At 43.0% G+C, this 19,834-nt stretch overlaps 1 long non-coding RNA gene across 1 annotated transcript in view; it reads left to right on the top strand.

Annotated features, from left to right (window-relative positions):
• Positions 1-19,353, top strand: part of LOC114064908 — a 50,324-nt gene extending 30,971 nt beyond the window's left edge. The window contains exon 3 of the long non-coding RNA XR_003572831.1: positions 19,256-19,353. This is a non-coding gene — a long non-coding RNA (uncharacterized LOC114064908). The remainder of the gene's footprint in view (positions 1-19,255) is intronic.
• Positions 19,354-19,834: the final 481 nt, after the last annotated feature.

The raw sequence follows: 19,834 nt of genomic DNA, 5'->3' as shown, positions 1-19,834 counted from the left end.
CCAGGGGCTGAAATCTCTTTGTTTGTAACCAAACTGAAGCCCCCTGAGACTCGCTGGTATTACCTGCAGCGCTGGCAGCAGCACTAATGGCCGGCATCCTGAGAAAGGGAAAGCTCATGTAACTTGGTCTGCTCAGCCAAGGCTTTAATTCAAGCGTGGATAAAGCAAGGAATTTGATCAAGCTCCTGCCATCGGTCACACTTTGAGCTAAGTGAAAAGGAGTAGAGCTGAGCTCCAGGACACAAGGATTTTCTTGTGAAATCTGAAGTGTTTGGCAGATCCCTGAAAAATATGTGTTGCCACGTACTCTGATTCAGCTCCTTGCTGTTACCGTTGTGCTGTGTGCTCACTGCGTGGATGGTACGGAAGAATTTAATTTTTCTTTTTGTCTGGTCCTGTCAGTTGATTCCCTCATCATCTCTTGATCTTGGATATTTGTGGCTTGAGATAAGGTGTGTGTTGAGTTGCACTTAGTCCTAAATTAGGTCTATACTCAATCTAGCAAAGGAAGAGAAATTCAGTTATGCTGGAACCCTTCTTGGGGGCATTATGTGGGTTTTCTTAAAATAAAAATGAGGGGAAGGGAAAGAAGAATAGATGGTTAAGTGGTTTCAGTCACTATTAATGTTTGCCTACTACAGCAATAACATGCATTTCCCAGGGGTGGGAGAGGAAGAAAGGGAAGAGGGAAGTTGGTTTTACAATTTTAGTTAAACTTAGTGCTTGTTATACTGGTGTGTGTGTGTGTGTGTGTGTGTGTTACAAAGCGAAGTGTTGGGGTTTTTATGCTTAGTTGTGTCCAACATTCCTGGGAGTACTGGAATTGCAGTCTCTTGGAAGATCTGGACTTGAATTGCTGTTATCTTCATGGGGTTCAGTGTGCAGCAGGACCTGGAAAGTTGTCATTTTTTTTGCTAATTTAAAGTATTCCTCGGCTTCTGGCACTGCTGTGAGGTGTCAGGGACATTGTCAGCAGATTAAATTTTGTTCTGGATGCCTTTAGCACTTGTTGCTGTGCTCCTTCACATATTCTTTCCAGACATTACCACCTTTTTTTTTTTTTTCTTACTTAATTTTTTCCGTCAGTTTGTTTAGGAAGGAATGACATTCTGCAAACAAATCAAACGTGGGGTAATGTAAAGACCTCAGGTCTGACCCTGCTGTGAGCGGAGTTTCATGTGGGGAGATGATCTCAACGAGGAGGTCATCCCATGATCTCCTGTGCTGTGCTCTGGTTCATGAGTTGTGTGTCTGCCACTCACCTTGGGGCTGAACCTTGGCTGTTTGTGCCTGTTTGAGAAGTTAATCTTTCTGAAAGGCGCTTTGCTGCTTGGCGTGGTGTGGTTGCCTCAGCTACAGGAACGTAAACCAGTAACACTGGGGAAAAGAGAAGGATAAACATTTGCTGCTCTTTATTTGCGTGAGGAATTACAAGAACCTGGGATACATTTAGTGACTTGGAACAATTTTTATTTGAACGCTGGCTCAGTCGTGACCTCTGCACATTTGCATAATGAAGCAAAGTACTCAAGCCATTGCAATGCAATAAGGAAAATCTGTTAGAGGTGTAGTCCCTTTATATCAGTCTGAATAACAAACCAATTTGGCTTGATCTGTGTTTTTTAATTAAATATCAGATTCTTAAAGGAATAAGTTACTGGCAATTAATCAAAGCATGTGCGAAGCCTGACCATTGGTCCCTGTACTGTATGGGTTGATATTTTAAATTAAATGCATAAAAGCAAAAGAGAAAGGGATGAATGTAAGAACTGTAGAACTCTCTTGTTGGTATTCCTGTGGATTGATTGCATCTGTAGTTTTCCCTAAACTTATGTTCATATAACACCATGGGACAGTTTAAGTGTTATGCACTTGGAGGTTCTGGAGTGACATTTATCACTGTGACCTCTTAAGACTTATGCTGTAACCCTTCTCCACTGAAATCACAGGTGTGTTTGGCCTTCTACCCAATTGGTGTAGTCATGGAGATTAATTAGACTTTTATGGAGGGGGAGGAGGAGTCTGAATATTGTGGCATCTCCCTCCTTTGTGGAAGTTCTGCTGTGCTCTGCATGTTTTGCTACTTGCTGTCTTTCCCAGCTTCTTCTCGAGCCCTGGGGAAGGAGATAAACAAGATGTTCATCATCCCAAGGTTGGAGTATGTTGGGAGGTTGCTGGTGTCACTCAGTGACTTTTCCTTTTTAATGTAGTGTTGGGGCTATTTGAGCAACTTTAAAATCATATCCTGTAGGGTAGATAAGGAAGATATATGCAAATATGAGCCCTTGTGCATTGTCCCTGTTTTTAATAATGTGATGCCATGTGAAAAGTCCTCTTGCAGACATATGAATGGAGTGTAGGTTTTTTAGGCCCAAATAGCGATGCAGAATGATGTTTGTTGACATTTATTATGGATAATATTGGAGAAGTTGATATTCTTTCCTTACTGTGTTAACCTTTATGCTTAGCTCCTGCACTGCTGTGATGTTCTAAGATGTGTGGTCTGTATGTTACTAAAAACATACAGCAAAGAAACTTGTCCAGGCAAGAATGTGACCTTGGTGCACAATCACCACCTAGAGCCCTAGGCCTGAAAGAATTATTAGTGTTGGAGATGGTGGTTAAGGAGTCATCTTCCAGGTCAGTCTCTATATTTAGTCCTTTAAAGGTTTTAGCTATGCTTTTGGACTATGATTTTTTTAATTTCAAGGGACATAAATCTTTGTTACAAGGGAATGCAAAAAAACCCCACCCAAACTTCTTTAAATTCACAGTACGTTCCTCATTTTACAAAAGAAAAAATTGCCTGACAGAGATGCTGAAGAGCCTACACCTTTTGAAGCTGTATGGGGATGAATATTCAGCCTATGAGCCAGGAGCAAGCTGCAGCAGGGATTATGTGAGAGCTTTGTGTGGGAGGAATTTACTTCCCATGGTTTACATAGTATAAAAGAGAAGACCCCTCTTTCCTTGGCGGAGTAGCCCTGCTAAAGTCAGAGCTGCCTTTCACATGGAGGAAGATTTGCAGATTGCAGTCTGATTTAGATATATTTGTTTGTGTAAGGCTGGCTTGGTAATACAGATAATGCACAATTTATTATGTCTGTTAAACTTTCAGATTTCCATCCACTGTAAGAAGAATTTATTGGAATTTATCACTCTGGAAAATGAGCCTGTCATTTCCTGAAGAGCAATAGAGAATGTTGGCAAAGATTGAAGTGTCTTTCAAGACCCAGCAGTGTTTCTGTGTGGTGTTTGTGGGCTGCCTGGCACAGAGTGCCTGAAAGGGCAGTTTTAGGTACTGTAGTGTTATAATATCTAACCAACCAAAGCACGGCTGGTTGAGCATTGCCAAAGGTTCCTGACTTTGTCCGTGTCTTAGGATGCACAGGAGGAGCAAAGCCCTGTAATGTTGGGAATTGTCTTTTCATGGAGGAATAGGGAGTTTCTGCTCCCAAAAGAGACCTCCTGCCAGACCCAAGGATCCAACATCAGCCTTCATACCATGCTTTCACAGTACTTTTAGGAGGGTGTAAAGTTGGACAGGGGAACCTCTTCACGAGAAGCAAAAGTGAGTGCCTCTCACTGGAGATTTTGGAGTTGGGTCCTCAAACTGGGCAAAAGTTACAAAACAAAGTTAGTGATGCCTACACTTTTTTGAGGTACATTCCTTAAGCTTCTGTGGTTGTTCTGTCTTGGGATATACTCATATTTCTTTGCTGTGTTTGAGCAAACTCTCTGAATTATTTGCATGTGTCGAACACCTTTCTCAATCCTACTACATGTGACCACTGTCAGAGCACAACAACCTGGATGCTCACTGTTTCCATTTAAGCTGTGATGCATCTGGTGACATTTGTTTGAGAAAGTTTCCTCTTGTATCTCATGTTCCACTCCTTGCCCTCTGAAGGCACAGGGTTATATTTAGGGTTTTTTTCCTCCTATTGTTCCAGTTCAGAAAGCGCTGGAAAATTCTCCATCAAAAATCACTAAGGATTTTCTGTCTGCCTTAGGGAACTTTCCTTCCAGTCCTTGCCTCTGCCTTGCATTGCCTTGTAACAACAATGCTTCCCTAGGAACACAGTGTACCTGAGAGGCAAGACATGTGCTTGTTTTGGTGGGTTAATCATCATGAGTGCTGATGTGGAGTAAGTTTGTGGGGCCAGCGTGATCAAAGCTGGTTCTTAAGAAGAGTGAAGCTGAGTTGTTGGTGTGACCCTTTCAGATGGGAAGAAACACCAGCTGTTGGGTTTTTAGCTTTATATGTGGGGGAATAAAGGACATAAAAGGTTAATTTTGGTAAGGTGGTTGTATATTAATGCAGCAGTGGGACTGAGGAGAGCACTTTTGGTAGATGCATGAGCAGCATTGTGCAGTGTGGCCTGTGTGTACCTTTGATGTTCATTCCTCTTATGCTCCATCCACCCAATAGAAAACATCTGAGGATGGAAACTAAGGTGGGACTAATGCTGTTTATCCTCACTGAGGGGTAATTCTTGGTGCCTTATTTTCCCCTTTCCACTGCTCTCCTCCAGCTTGCTTCTGCTAAGCTGGCTCGGAGCTGAGCTGCTGCTTGCAGGCAGAAGACATGGTGTAGTGTGGGAACAGATTCTTGCTGACAGAGTCCCTGAGCTGGTGATAAAGTCCTGAGACATTTTTCTGCAGTCCACACTCCAGATTGCTCTCACGCTCCCTTCTGTCTTGTGTTTATCATAACCACTCCAAGCAGTTTAGGAAGAGGGTGTGCTTGGATTACTTTCATTTAAAAAAAAATTCAAGAAGGTTGGAACATTTAATCAGTCATGAGAGGTTAAGTGTCATATTGTTAATCAGAGAAATTTGACACATTTTAGACACAAACTGTTGCATTGTAAACTTTATTTGTAGTGCAACAGGTGGATGAGGGATGTTTTACTGCAAGGCTGAAGGAGAGCTCAGCGTTATGCACCTGGGATGAGGGTATCCCGGGCTTCTAGGGAGAAATTCAACAAAAAGAACCAAGACAACCAAAAAACCCACACTATCCCAAGTCTTGTAGAAAAGCATAGCTCAGAGGCGTGTCTCAGCACGTGTTACATTGTGTGGCTCAGATGCTCTGTGGTCAGTGGTAGTCTTTCCACTCTGTTTTAATGTAAAGTGGCCCTCGGGCCCAAGTAACCTGACTAAAGGGACTTCAAAATGACTTCTGTTTTTTTTTTTTTCCTTTATGTGCATCAGGACTATCCAGTAGAGACACATGCTTACAATAAAAAGAAAACCGAATCTGCATTCTTCTCTTTTGCTTTTTTGTGGGCCTTTGGGTTCGTGACTCACAGGCTCTTGTAGAGGCTTCCCAGCCAAAAATGCAGCTGCATTTTTGTGTCACATGCTGCCTTGCCAGGTCCAGTAATAGCAACTATTGGGCAAGAGAGAGTAGAATAATACAACCTGCCTTACCACAAGTGCGTGTGGAATCATACTCGTGGGAAGTTGAAGATGATTTTCATAGCAAGCAAACCTTTTTATGAACTTCCTTCAGCGCCTCATCCCTATGCATGTGCTGCTTGTTAACACCTTGGATGCTTGTGGAAATAGCACTGCTGATAAAGGACGTCTCTATGGTTTTGTGATGGAAGACCAATAACCAGTGACTTGAAGTGTGAGATGTTCTTGGAAGAGTAAAATCCAGCAGTAGGGAATAGGGTTTGAGTTACAGCTGGAAAGCATTGAGAAATGCATCCTTTTGGCAAGTATATTCAACTGAGAAAAGCAAAACAGAGACCTGATGGCTCCTTCAAGTGGCCCTCGATCCCTGTGCAATGCATGTGTTTCCCACAGCACTTCACCAGCGTGTTTTGTACATCTTCAGTCCCCAAAATGGTACTATTGTCTTTTATCTTTTGAAGATTTTAGTTTCACACTGCACCATGAGAAGATTTGTCCTGTTGAAAGGCAGTGTAAATAAGAAATGGAGTAATATTCTGAATCATTTTAAAAATGCAGTGGGTTGGTATTGAGGCCCTTCCATAAAACCTTCTAGAGAAGCCCTGTGATACTCATTATTTGCATCTGATCAGAAGACAGGCTGTAGGCTTTGAGCCATGTTCATTTTTTCCCAATTAAGCAGTTGTGTCCAATGTTGGATCCTTCCCATAGTATATTGAAAATAAAAGATGCTTTTAGTGTTTCCTAAATTTGTAACAGAACTGGATATTTAGCCCATGCTTTGCCTTTTGTGTAATATATATGCTTTCTTAAAGCATGAATTTTGAAGTGGCTTTCAGTGCTTTTCTGTACAAGCTTATGAGACTCTTTTAATCCATTACTAAAGGATTGCAAACACAGACTGTGACTGTAAACAGTATATGCTATTGGTGAAGAAAAACAGCCGTCTTGGAGGCCTTTATTTTAAAGATTGCTTTTTGTTTTAATTAGAAAAGACATCAACTTGCCAGCATTTCAGTTCTTCTTTTTTCCCCAATGGCAAGTTTGGGATCTTTCTTCTTGGGAGCATAAATATCATTCACATTTTATAGGTTCCAGGAGGATCTGTTCCATGATCCTGCCACACCCTGAGCTGAGACTGATCAACCTATAGTTCCCTGGGTTTCCTTATTTTCCTTTTTAAAAATGGGGGTTATGTTTTCCCTTTACCAGTTGGTGGGAACTTTACCAGACTGCTACGACTTCTCAAATATGATCATCAGAACCGGGTGTTGATTACCATGAGGGGAATGACATGGATCTTGTTTGATGTCAGCCATCTAAAAATTCAAGGAAGTGCTGGCCAAGCTAGCTCTGCAGACCTCTGCAAGCAATAAGATTGGCACCCATGCCACGAGCATGCTTCTTCCATTTAAAATCACTGAAAAAACCCTGGTCTGTAGACAGCGAGGAGATGACTGGCTTAGACTGGGCCAAATTTTTAGAAGAATAAAATTGGGTGATGGGAATCTTTCCTCCCAGGTGCCCCAGGTCATTTTTACTCTGTCCTTCTTGCAGTAATGCAAACTCTACAATAAATTTGCTAAACAGCATTGGCTTTGTGAAGTTCCAAACCAGGTAAAATGGTTGTGATCTCTACATCAAAAGCCAGCCTAATGGATACAAGTGAATGCCACCCATGTTTAGACCAAGCTATTTTCTTTGTCCTAATTCTCTTGGCACTGGGAGAAGGAGGGGTCTGGGAACTGAGCAGTAGCTGAACAAAGCAAGGTGAATCAAGGGCAGAGCAGGAGGCTTAACTTGCAATTTCCTTGTCTTTGTTGGTTTAAGTCTGACCCTCCACATAGTTTAATGTTTTGTATTTCATTTCCTCAGTTGCTTGAGGAATGGTTGGGGCTGGCAGAGAAGCTTCAAACCATGGTCAGGTGGGGCATGCAATATTTGAATGAAGGACCTGGTTTTTACTTCCAGTGGAGACTTTAATGTTTTGGGTTTTTTTTAAATAGGTGAGAGAAATTAGTTGCTGGTTCCAGGTATGCAGAGAAACCTTTCAGTCCTAGTTGGCTCATAATTTTGTTCTGTACCCCTGAGGATGAGAAAAGTAAGTCTAACCTCAAGTGTTCTTGCACAGCAGGAGCTAAATCAGTGCGTTAGTGATCAGAGTCGTGCTGGCAGGCAAATTAGATTTGATCTTTTGCTGCATCTCCGTGTTGAGCTTTTGTTTCCAACCATAGCACTTCGCTCCTTTCCTCTCCCGGTGCTCTGGCAGTTGAGAAGTGGAATTTGTAAAGGAAAACAGCTGTAGTTCAAGCTGTGGAAAAGTTACTGAAGGCAAATCCCTTAGGGGTATTGGGCTTGGTTTCCAACCTTGAATTGCTCCTGTAAGCATTTAGAAAAGGGCCTAATCCTGAAGTTATGGGCTTCAGGGAGAAGTGAAGGTGAAATTCTTGAGCCTGCAACAGAATCAGTGGGATTTGAATCATCCTAATGCTTTCTTCTGACCATAATGTCATCTCAAAAAGAAGAGAAACAACCTTCCGCCCTAAAATAAGTACAGTTCAGTAGGTAGATGTTTATCTGCTGTAAAAACACTGGAAAAATTTAGTTTTCTCCGTTTCAGTGACTGACTCCACCTTTCCCATTCCTCCTTAGTCACATGCATACCCCTGCCTGTGGCTTCTCTGGAGGTCTGCATGGGGAGATCTCTGTTGCCCGGGAGTTAATTGGCTTCTGATGGTTGTCCTTTCTCCACCTGAAGTTCTCAGGTGAGCTCTTCCTCTTGCGCCACCACCAAGAATTTAGAAGTCACCCAAAGAGCCTCACCCTGAAGAATTTAGATGTCAGTGAAGAGTCTTTCCCATAGGTCCCTGGGGAAAGCCCCTGATCCTTCAGCTGGCTCTCTCCCAAGCACACAGGGATGCCTGAGGGGCAGGCACAGGGCTTTTTCCTTGGGCCGTTCCAGCACTCCAGCCCCTTCTCCCGTATCAGGGAACCTGCACCAGCAGAAAACTAACATGGCAGAAGAAATGTGGGTGTCAGCCTAGCTCACCCTTGGTCTGGCGAGCAGCAGATGTGTGGCTGATGGTGACTCAGGGGTGAACGAGACCTCCTGGTGGCAACTGTTTGAGGTTGGCATAAAGCAGCTGTTGAAACCTCACCAGAAATAAAATCCCCGTCTTGGCAGCTGCCTGCAGAGGAGCACCTCTAAAGATTAGCTGTGTCTTTTCCCAGCACTGATCAGTGCCAGGCCTTCCCTGGATGATCCAAGATCTGCGAGATCTGTTCACCTTTCACAAGGCTTTTTAAGAGATTTTCCATGAGGCTGTGGCTCTCAGTGAAGGAGCATTTTTTCCACCTGTGGCAGCAACCACTGCTTGGGATCTGATGGATGGTCTGTGATCTCTAGCAACCTCTAGTGCTAAATGCTTGTGCTGTAGGCTTGCACCCCTTGTATTTTTGTTTTGCTGGGGGTGAGAATGAGTATTTAAAACTGCTAGGGAGAAGGTTGAATGGGTCAGGGAGTGTGTGGTGATTTTCTCAGAATACTTTTCTGCATCTAGATCCAGTCTTTGTTTAGATTTCTGGGCAGACATTAGATTCTGGTGCCTTTTTTTTCCGTTGTTTGTAGACATGCCAGCATTTATTTATGTAAAGCATATTATTTCTTCTTATTTGTGCATAGGATACACAAAAGTTAACTTGGCATCAGTATGTCACTGCTCTCCATGGCCTAACTCTGCCTTTCTAGTTCTAAACATGCTATGGAAAAAGTGCATGTGCTCTTAGACGTCATGCTGAGCATTTTAATTGAGCGTATGTTGGAGCACTTTGTAAGTATAGATCAGAAAAAATGTTGTTTAGCAATAGATGTTATCTATCTGTGGAATAACATCTAGGTCTAAGTCTGCTGCTGTTAAGGGCAGGGCACCTGGAGGGGAAAAGAAAAAACAAAAGTAAAATCGTTATCTTGAAAAAGATAACTCAAGCATCAACAAATGAAAAGCACAGAGAATAAAAGCATTTGACCCAAGGTAAGAAAATATTAAATACTGTGGTATGGCCCCTGGCTTAAAATGTTCTCCCTCAGAAGAAAACAACAAAGTGTTGAGAAAACTGTTGCACTAAAACCAGACAACTGGATCAGTGGTTTAAACACTGACCAAGGACCGGGCAGTCTGGGCACAGCTGGGGACAGGTCTCTGTCTCAAGAAATGATAGTTTATGGAGCAGTACTTTTGCTGCTCTGTGTTGTCAAGTAGAGGATTTATTCATGCTCTTGGGTTAGGGTTAGGTAGATTATAAATCTGTGGCATTAAAGCTTCCTTGTAGGGGCAAGCAAATGAGCATCTGTGTGTGGCTGGGAAAAGCTCCTGTGGTGCCCCCTGCAAAATACACTCCATGCACAGAGGTGATGCTTTCCTAGAGCCTCTCATCCTCCTGGCATTGTGCTGCTGCTGCTCCGTGCACCTTGTGCTCATGGAAAAGTTCCTGTGTGTGCAAGATGGTCCCAGGGATGACAGCCGAGGCTGGGCTGTCTATGGCACAGGCTGTTGGCCAGCTAGACTTTAGCACTGGTGTTGTGCTCCCTGTGACCGTCATCTCTCTCTGTGTACTCCTTTGTCCCTTCTCCCACACTCACAGTAAAGAGAAGTCCCTGGTCAGATGGCAAGGCTGTGATCAGCTGAACCAAAGGAAGGAGAAAAAACTTTCCTGGTGCTAAAGAGTATTGATAAGGCAATGTCTAAAAGACTGTGTAACTGAAGATGCCCTCCCACCTCAGGATGACCTTTCAAATGTTATTTTTATATGTACTATTTTTTAAAAATTTTATTTTTGTTTTGATAGCAGATAATCCTGTTTGGTGCTGTGCAGGATGACAGGGAAGTCCTGAAGAAGACAGGGAATATCTGACAGGAAGATAAGCCACAATTGCAGGAATACGGGAAGAGAGAGATCCAAACGGTTTGGGGCTGGGTGGTGAATCACCACTTGCATAGCTGTAGATAGGTAAATAGGCACTTGAAAACCCTACATGCACGTGGAAATGCAGGTAGTGCCTCTGCCTTATTGCCATGTGCGTGCTTGGGTCGTGCCCACAGCTCCTGTTGACACTCAGGTGTTGTTGCACAAGTGGTCATTTACAGGTGCATTGGGAGAAGGGTGTACCCTGGCAATTAGTCGGCTTTAACTTCTTATTTTTCCTTCACTGAGCAAAGAGCTCCTTTGCTGTAGCTGCTTGGGGTAGGTGAGGAGGGGGAGGGTGTTCTGCTGCATGAAAACTATCATAATTTCTTTTACTAAAGATCCTTTGCTTTGAGGGATAGCTGGGGGAGAGCTGCAGTAAGTCCACAAAGGAAAGTACCAGAAGGTACGTCAGCAGAGTTGCCCAATAGCCTGGTGTACCTGTAGTAGGATTTGGTAAGTGGTGGTAGCCCTAATGTAATTTGTTTTTGTTTTTTTCAGGATGCCTAGCAGCTGGTCGTGAAGTCATTGCAGTGCTAGTTTGGTGACTGGTTGTAACTCTTGATTAATGATAAAAAGGGGAGGAGTGCACTTTGCAGAGAAGATAATGAGTGGCTCTTACTCTGGCCACCTCCAGCCCCTGTGTGAAACACATGGGAGGATGCAGGCACAGCCAGGATTTGGCTTTGCTGCATGAATGCAGGCTCAGTGAAATTCAGGCTATGTTTGATGTCAGACTTTGAGACAGAGGTTACATGAACCTTTCCTGACTTGTTTTGGGAATCTTTTTGGTGGTGGCAAAAGCTTGCCTCCTCCCCTGGCATGCACTTGGAGTTACAGAAGCCCTGGGCTCTTTGGGTACTGGAAAAATCTGTGCCACGTGCTATTGCTATTTGATAATGTCCCTTGCTTTTCTACTCATAATATACTGCCTTACTATGACCCCTTTAAAGATGATTTTGTTGCAGGTGTCTGTGTCTGTAGGGGGAAAAAAAAAAAGATGAATGAAAACAATCTTTTTCCTTAGAGGGAGGGAAAAGAGAAGTTGAGCTATATGAAAGCAAATCTGGCCACCTGCTAAAGGGTGTGCAGGGTTAGAAGATTCTCTTTGTTGCACACTGGTTGTTTCCAGCCATTTGCCCTGATGTAGTAACTGTTGATCTGCACCTACAAATGGCTTGTAACAGCACCCTGTGCTACCCTCTGCTTTGGCAAAAATGTACAGGAATGATAATCTGGGGAGGCGAAGAGTTTCCATTGTGGATTTTAATAGGATTGACAGTTTATTTTACAGGTGAGAGAGGAATAAGAGAATGGTATTTTTCTATTAAGATCAGTGACATACTAGTGACATTTTAAAAGGCCTCTAGATAAGGCACAGAATCTCTTCTGAAGGCTTTTGTTTGAACAAGCACCTGCAAATATTGGTAAGCGGCTTCCCAGCTGATACTGTCACATCACTGCAGTTTGGGTCCTATCAATTTTCTTTTGAGCCCTTCAATATTGAAGATGTGGATTGACCATGACACTTGCTGCTTTTGAAATCCAAATAATGCTTCTCAGCCCTGCTGCTGGTGTAGTGCTTTTCCATCTGAGAACTTCACAAAAAGAAGGTAAAATTACCCTGCTAAGCTGCAATTTGGTATTGTGTTTATTGACATAAAAGGTCAGTAGAGTCTAAAAGAATATTTCAAACCAAATGATTTCTCCTTTAAGCTGTATCAATGCTATGAATAGAAATCAATACTATCTGGAAGTATTTGAGCTTATTCAGTAATAAACCCCAGTCAGAAATCTTGGGGTAGGAGCATCCTCTTTCACATGAATGGTTCATGCTGAGTTCTCATCAAATACCTAAATTGCCTTTTTTTATGTCATTTGATGGATGATTTCTGTGTTAACTGTGTGCTGATAATGCTTTCTTAATCGAGGCTGCAGCTGAGAGTTAAATCACACGGCTCAATGCAAAAGTCACCCCAGTTGTCAACTGAACAGGTTTCACTGGAGTTATGTCATCTCTGTGCAATGGGGTGTTAATGCTGGGAGGAGCAGGCACTACTTGTGAGACACAGGTGGTTGCTGGGACAGGCTTCAGACGTGCCTGTTGAGTTAGAATGTGAATTTGGGAAAGGGACAACTTTGATTTGAGCATCTGTTCTCTGCTGTGGAATCCTTGAGCTTCTGGGACAAGGGAGGTAGGTAGGGTGTGTTTGAGTAGGTCTCACATGTTTGGAGTCAGATGATGGCTCTGGGAAAACGTGATCTGCACTATGCAAGTCTGCAGCTTGCTGCCTAAATGCTGAATTGTCTGAGCTGTTGTGTAACCCACCTGTAATCTGAGTGCAGCGTTGCAGGTTTTTGTTGCATCATTAAACCTTCTCTTTCATTACTGGTTTAGCACTATTATACAGATCTCCTAATTTATATAATTAAGTGCAGGGCAGCTCCAGTGACATGTTGATTCGAGCATTAAAGTGACTTAATGCCATGGTTGCATGGCTGGTGTTTGGCAGAGCTGCGCAGTGGTGATGGAGACAAGCCGGCTTTTGAAGAAAGCGGGGACGTCGCTGCTGTGTGGGTGGAGAGGTGATACTGGCCAGATTACAGACTGTGCAGGCAGCCATCTGCAAAGCCTTGGGCGAGTTGTTTTATTTTCTGACCCTTTGTGTCCCCTCCCAGCATTTATCTTTTTAACCTGTAAATGTGGTGGTGAAGGAATTCTTGCTGTGTGCCTCCGTGGCTCGGCACAGAGGGACCTTGTTTGTGGCTGGAGCTGCAGGAGACAAGAATATAGATTTGCACTTTGCATTTTATACCAAGATACCTCCTTAACATGGAGGAGAAAGCCTTGTGTTAATGTGTCAGTGCATGTTATATGCTGGTATTTGGTTTCAAAATATACATGTTCTTTTGTCACAAGCTTTCTAAGTACAGTAAAAGTTCTCCATTTTATTGAATTTTTTTTTTTTTTAAACTGTGTGGAAATGAAGAAGGAAATCAATGGGGAAAGTATGATTTAAACTGGTGAATTATGCAAGCTTCTTGGCTGGAGTCAGAATGCCTTGTAGCTGATGGTGATTTTGGTTTCCTTCCTGTGGCAACAGAACTCAATGACCCTATTTAGCTCAATCTTACACAGAGCAATTGAGAAAGAGGCCATGTTCACTGGGGCAATTCTAAACACTGAAAGCATGGGGACAATGTCATAACTTTTATGTCACGGCCTAGCTTTGAGTAGAGTGATGGACCAGGTGACCCTCCAAAGTTAACTTCAAACTGAAATTTTCTTGTTTCCAAAACACTCTGCCTTTTCACTCTGCCTTTTTTCAGGGTCCATATCCTGTTCTAGGGGTGACATGTCACCTTCCCAGGAAACGTCTAGCTGTCCTGTCATGAGCTGCACCAAGTATTTCAAAGAAAATAGGCCTGTTCTTTCAAGTGGGGCCATGGTTAAGTGGCATTTTCCTCTGCCTTGAGGCAATGTGTTGGTACCTCTTGGTGATGGCCATGCTGAAGTAGTCTTTGCCTTCACTGTTCATGCTTCCTCTGTTTCCTGGTTTTCTTAAGGACATTTATTTTGGGCTTTGCCCCATTCTAGCATGAGAGCACAACTCATTGAGATTGTCACCTGAATATCGTGGTAGAAAAGAGGGGGAGGAGAAGAACCTGCTGCAGAGTTAAAAGAATTTTTTGGAAAAGAGTGTTTTAGAAGTATGTGTGCACTTGAGATGTTACTGCAGGTTGCTGCTGTTTGCTTTATTTTTTAGCTAATCGCTCTGATACTGGACCCCAGTAACAAGGGGGATGGTGGTTTAATGAAGTGTTAGTCTGTTGCACAGATTTTGAAGTGTCCATGACTTAAGTTTTAATATCACCCATAGTTAGCCATGATGGTCTTGTGGAAACAGTTTGAAGTCCTTATCTCAATCCTGCTGTGGTTTTACAAGGCTGTCTGAAAAGAAGCAGTTGCTATTTAGGATGAACGTGGTGACAGGCTTCAGTTTAAAGGAAGGTCAAATTTCTGGACCAAGTCCTGCTTTTATTATTAGTAAAAAACTGTAATGGCTAATAAAAAAAAATTATTTCAGGTTTTTTCTGTTCAGTTTTGAAGGCTGAAAACTTTTATACCTTTGATGAGCACTTGTGCAGGACTCTCTCTCAGAGGTCAGGGGTTTTTCACTGCTTGCAGAGTCCCCATGGCACCTAATCTTCTCCTGGGGTAACAGGTTGCTGTGTATTATTGCGCAGGAAAAGTTTATGGAGCACAAGTTGCTGTCAAGAGGGAAGGCAGAGAGCCATAAAGCATCCCTGACCTCTTTGTTTCACTGCTTTGCAACTGCTGCTGGGAATAAAAAGCAAAACCCAAACTTCTTTCAGTTTTGTGGAGATCTCAAAGTTCTAGAGTGAAAATCTATGTCTGTCCAGGGCTAGAATGGGCAGGGAAGTGCTCTTGGATGGGTGCATCCTTGCTTCCCTTTTCATCTAACATGGGAATATTTCTGTTTACAAGTTCGAGGCGACGCTGTCAAAAGAGTTTAGGTTTCAAAAGTTAACTTAGTGTATATGAAAGAATTTTTGTCTCCCATCTCTTGGTAATCAGGATTAATGGGACTCCAGTTAACATGTTAATATTATTGCTTGCTCTGCAGTGTGTACAGATGTGAAATATGGATGTTTTACTTTCTATTGTTTTAAAATTCTTGGCTTTTCTTCATCCAGTGTGCCAAGTCAGATGCTGCTCTCTAAGCAAAACCCAGCCTTTACTTTCAGAGGAACCTTGTGTGTGTGTCAAAATGTGAGGAGCTGCAATCTGCCCTCTACTCTGCTGGTACAAATGTGATAACTGCGTGATGCAGTGGCTAGTGGATCCATGTCACACTCACACTTGTCCAAAGCAGATTTTAGGCAAATAATACTTTATTCTTCTGTTTATACAGAATCATATTTAGCTTGGAAAAGACCTATAAGATCATCAAGTCCAGCCATAACCCAGCACTGTCAAGACCACCACTAAACCATGTCCCTAAGTACCACATCTACACGTTTTTTAAATCTCTCCAGGGGTGGTGACTCTACCAGTTCCTTGGGCTAGTCAAGCAAGACCTGCATTTCTCAAATCCATGCTGGCAGGGCCAGATCCTCTGGTTGTCCAAGGAGTGTGTCATCGTGTCCAAGCAGAGTGTGTCCAGATTCTCTTCCGTAAGGAATTAGGAAACATGGTTCAGACCATGGGACAAACTTGTGAAAATGTCTTGTGAGCCATTCTCTCCTGGGCATCAGTAGAAGCAGCAAAAGGATGTCCTATAACGAGAGAATTGTGATATCCAAGAATAGGCTGTGTATTCAACATAGAAGATTACAGCAGCAGGCAGTTGTATACCCAGCAGTTTGGGAGATGACGAGGGCAAGCAGTGTGAGAGCTTTTGATAAGAAATTGTGAGGAGGTTTTATAGTGGGCAACAGACAGAACTCGAAAATCCTCCAGAGGCTTGTTTGGGTGCTGTAGCGGTGGGATTGGATGTGTTTGGGCTTCTTGTCTATGAAAAAGTTCCAGCTGTATCAAATAATCTCCAGTAATCAGCAGTTCATCTCTTGGACCATTAGTGCCCTCCTTCTGGTGCTCTTCCTTGAACTTGTTGAAAGCTTCATGGTGGCAATTACAACCAGATGGTGAGATAACTTGTTCGATGTGTCGAAGCGCTCAGCTGGCAGAGCAACAAAATACGCATCACTTCTCAGAAAAATAAAATTGGTTTGTGTTTAGGGGAAAAAAGAACAAGTCTGAGGAGTGGCTTCCTCTGTGCTGGGCACTGGACAGTGTTTTTCAAGGGTGGGTGTTTGTTCGGGAGGAACCATCAAAGCAGCTGGAAACCCTGAGGTCCATGTGTTGGGGCTCTACCAAGCATGTGCGTTTGAGAGCCCCGACTGATTGCTCCCAAATAGATTTTCAACACAGGATAACTCCTTTTTTGGCTGTGTTATTCACTGCTGTTAATTTAATTTAGAAATATAGAGAGTGTATCTTTTGGTGCCTGACTTCTGTGCCTGTAAAGGGCACATCAGATGCAGATCACCTCTAAGACTTTGGGCACTTTCTTGGGAAAAGAAGTCATCTATTACAGGAATTAGATATATAATCTGCAGGGCTAGTTACTTTGTCTTCTTAAAATTGTAAATAGCTGTAACACTGTCCTTAAATTTTATTTTCCTCTCTCTTCATAAAGATGTTTCAGTAATTAATCAGTGGCCTCGGAAATTTCTTCTTTAGCTGTCTCAGTATGGAGGGAGCAAGACCACGAGCAGTCCACTGTCAAATTACCGTGTCCTAGCAATGAGATGGGGCTTTCCCCTATTTTTATTAAACCCAAGCAAAATAGGTCGTATAAAGGCAAGTGTCAATAAGACCTTCCTTTACATTCTCATTTACTTTAGTGAGCACTGGGTGTTATCTTTACTATCACCCCTTTTAGGTAGAAATTATCCAGTTACAGGTTGTTGGGAATGTTGGCAGAGCAGTGTAGAAACCAAGTTGCTTTTTATAAAGCTTCTGTATGTCATCATCTTCCTGTGATTTTAAGACTCAGAAAACAGGAGCTATGTCAGTGTTCATCTACACTTGGTAATGATTTTTCCAGTAAAGGAAGAGGAGGAGAAGAAATCCCCATGGGGAAATCCTTCTGAAAGGGGTGTGCTTAGGCATGTAGGTGTTGTCCCATAACATCTTCATGGGAAGCAGAAATCAGTTCTTTGGGGAATGGATTCTTTGATGTGGAGAGCCTTAGTGATTGTGCAAGCTCTTTACATGTGGAACTAAAATATACATTTAAGACTTTTTAATATTATTTGCTGCTTCTTGTAGCAATCTAAAAATTCCCACAGAATAAAACCAAACAAACAAAAAACCGTGAGGAAGAATTTTGTGATCTGTGTTTCAGCTTCTCATTGGTAGGCCTGCTGATTTTCTTCACTTGTTAATACTTTCCAAGTCCTAAACATCCAAGTTGGCTTCACATGTGACTCCATACACACACCCTCATTCCTTAGTGGAGATGAGGAAAAACCTGCAGTGATTCACAGCAGGCTCAGTATCTACTTTAGCAGTGTTGGCCATACCCTTATTCCTTGTTGGTTCAAAGGAGTAGCAGCAAACCCTGCTTTCTCTGCCAAAATATACACATACAGTATTAAAATCCAAGTTATCAGTGTCTCACAAACAAATGAAACCACTGCATTGTTGTTGTATGTGCCTAGGAGAGAGCTGTTATTTGGAGATCAACACAGGATGGCAAGTAGGAGCCTTGGGTTAATGTTTCTTACTTAACAGAGTTAATCATTGCCTTATCAAATGGTAACCATCTTCTAAAATGTGGTCCTGAGAGTAACACTACAGAAATGCTGGAGGGAAGTTCCAGTCTGTTTGTTTGTGGCTGCAAGGGTGGTTTTTACTGGTTAATGAATCCAAAGTGTGTTTGTGTGCTCTTAACTGGGGTTTAAGAGTTCAGGTAATTCCTCTTTCAGCTCCAGTAGTTTGGCATAAGAATGTAATTCAGAAATGTGTGACATCGCAGTGAAGGAATTTGTGCACAATCCTGATACTTTAAGAGGAACAAGAGTATGAATTTTCTTTTTTCCAATTTGGTACATGTCTAAATATATATACTTGCAGTAAAACACAGTTTAAAACCCTGTAGTGTCTTACAAAATACTCTCCCCATTTCTCAGCAGAATGCATAAAAGTGTCTTTTAGCCATTAATCTTAAGAAAACATTGTGTAAAGCCAACACTGAGGTGTTCAGATGATGCTGTTCCTGTGCAGATAAAGAAGTGAGATTTGTTGTGCAGTGCATTACCTTCCAGTGCAGTATGTTCCCAGCTAATTCACACAGTACAATTGATTTCCCAGCCGGTAACTAGTTTTGCCATTGTTAATTCTGTGCTTGTAATTGCACTTTGAGGTTGGCAGGTTGGCTCAGCCTGTGAGATTCCCAGATTATGGATGCTTTCCCAGCAGGGAGAGCGCAGGGGCAGAGTCTCTGTCTGGTAGAACAGGAGGAGGCAGTTGGTGTGTCGTGCTTGTGTTTGGTGATGTGTGTGTAGCCACAACCTTTCCTGTTGTGGTAACCAAATGATGGCCTGAGGTACCCTGATGACTTTGATTTAGCTAATAAAATCTCCCACATAGCATTCAATAAACTAAAGCCCAACCTGGGCTTTTTCTCCTTTTGACATTTAATCCACTGTAACTGCTCTTTCCAGGTGTGCTTTGTAGACCAGGTTTATCCCTATGGATGAGTCTACTGAGTAGATTTTTCCCCGGAGAAGGAAATCAGCCTGTGGAAAAGTGCAGGCAGCCCAGGAGGATTTGGGAGATTTGCTGGTAGATTTGGGCTTCATCTGCTGGCTATCACCTGCCATCATCTACCTCTGGTGCTTTTGTTCCTTTTAAAATACCTTGCCATGAAGGAGTTCACGAAGAGTTTGATGGAGTCTGGGAGGGGCTGTGTTGATGGATGCAGAGGACGTAAGGCCAGCTTAATGGTTTTTAATACACTGGTGGACATCAGATCAACAGCTTTGGAGATAAACCAAATAGCAAGACAGCAGCAAATACAACTCAGCAGCACAGTTATTCTTAGAGATGCTGATGTAGATAGTCCTATACATAGTGTGGTCATTGCCCTGTGTGTGCTTGTGGAACCGCGTGGGACTGCCATGGGAGGCAGCACATGCCTCCTGCACAGCTTGCAAGGGAGAGGATGGTTTCCATCCCCCTTGGTGAAAGTGTTGTGATGCCAGTTTGTGTGTTGGAACCCCAGCAGCCATGATGACCCTTGCACCTGGTGACTCCTCCTTCTTCCCTCTCTTCCAGGAGCTGAGTGTTGTGACCTGCCCTGCTCCTGCCTGCTTGGTGTGGGAACGACCTGAAGGACGTCTTGGAGCCACCTGTACTGCTTCATGCAGTTAAAGTAAGATTAAATGTTTTGGCAGCTCTTTCAGGCAGAAACGAGGGTTGAGGTGAGGGGTTTGGGAGAATGGGTTTGCCCATTGCCAAGCCATTTGTCAGGCTTACTTACCCTTGACAGCAGGAGAGCGTGCTGATATCAAAGCATATGTTATAAGCAAATTCAAAAAGTTACTTTGCCATGAAATAAAATTTCTTTGTGGTGGAAACAGAAAAGAGATGTGTGGTCTTGGTCTTGCCTCTTGTATCAACCATATGCCATGGTGTAAAATAGCACTTAACACTTACAGCATCAGCTGTTTTTCCCCAATATTTTAAGATACAGCTTGCATGTCCCTCGGCAGGCACATGGTTACAGCCCAAGGATTTGCATGGGAGCCAGTCAGGATCAGAGCTGAGGTCCTGCCAGCTGCTGGTGGGATGTGCCTCCCAGTCTGCGCAACAGCTGTCCATCTCTCTGTCCTGAACCAGTCGTGTTGTTGAGGC

This window comes from Empidonax traillii, unplaced genomic scaffold (assembly GCF_003031625.1).
Source record: "Empidonax traillii isolate 1590-97213 ecotype Southwest subspecies unplaced genomic scaffold, ASM303162v1 scaffold592:size536848, whole genome shotgun sequence".
Lineage (NCBI taxonomy): Eukaryota > Metazoa > Chordata > Aves > Passeriformes > Tyrannidae > Empidonax > Empidonax traillii.
This window is presented reverse-complemented; position numbering and strand designations above follow the sequence as displayed.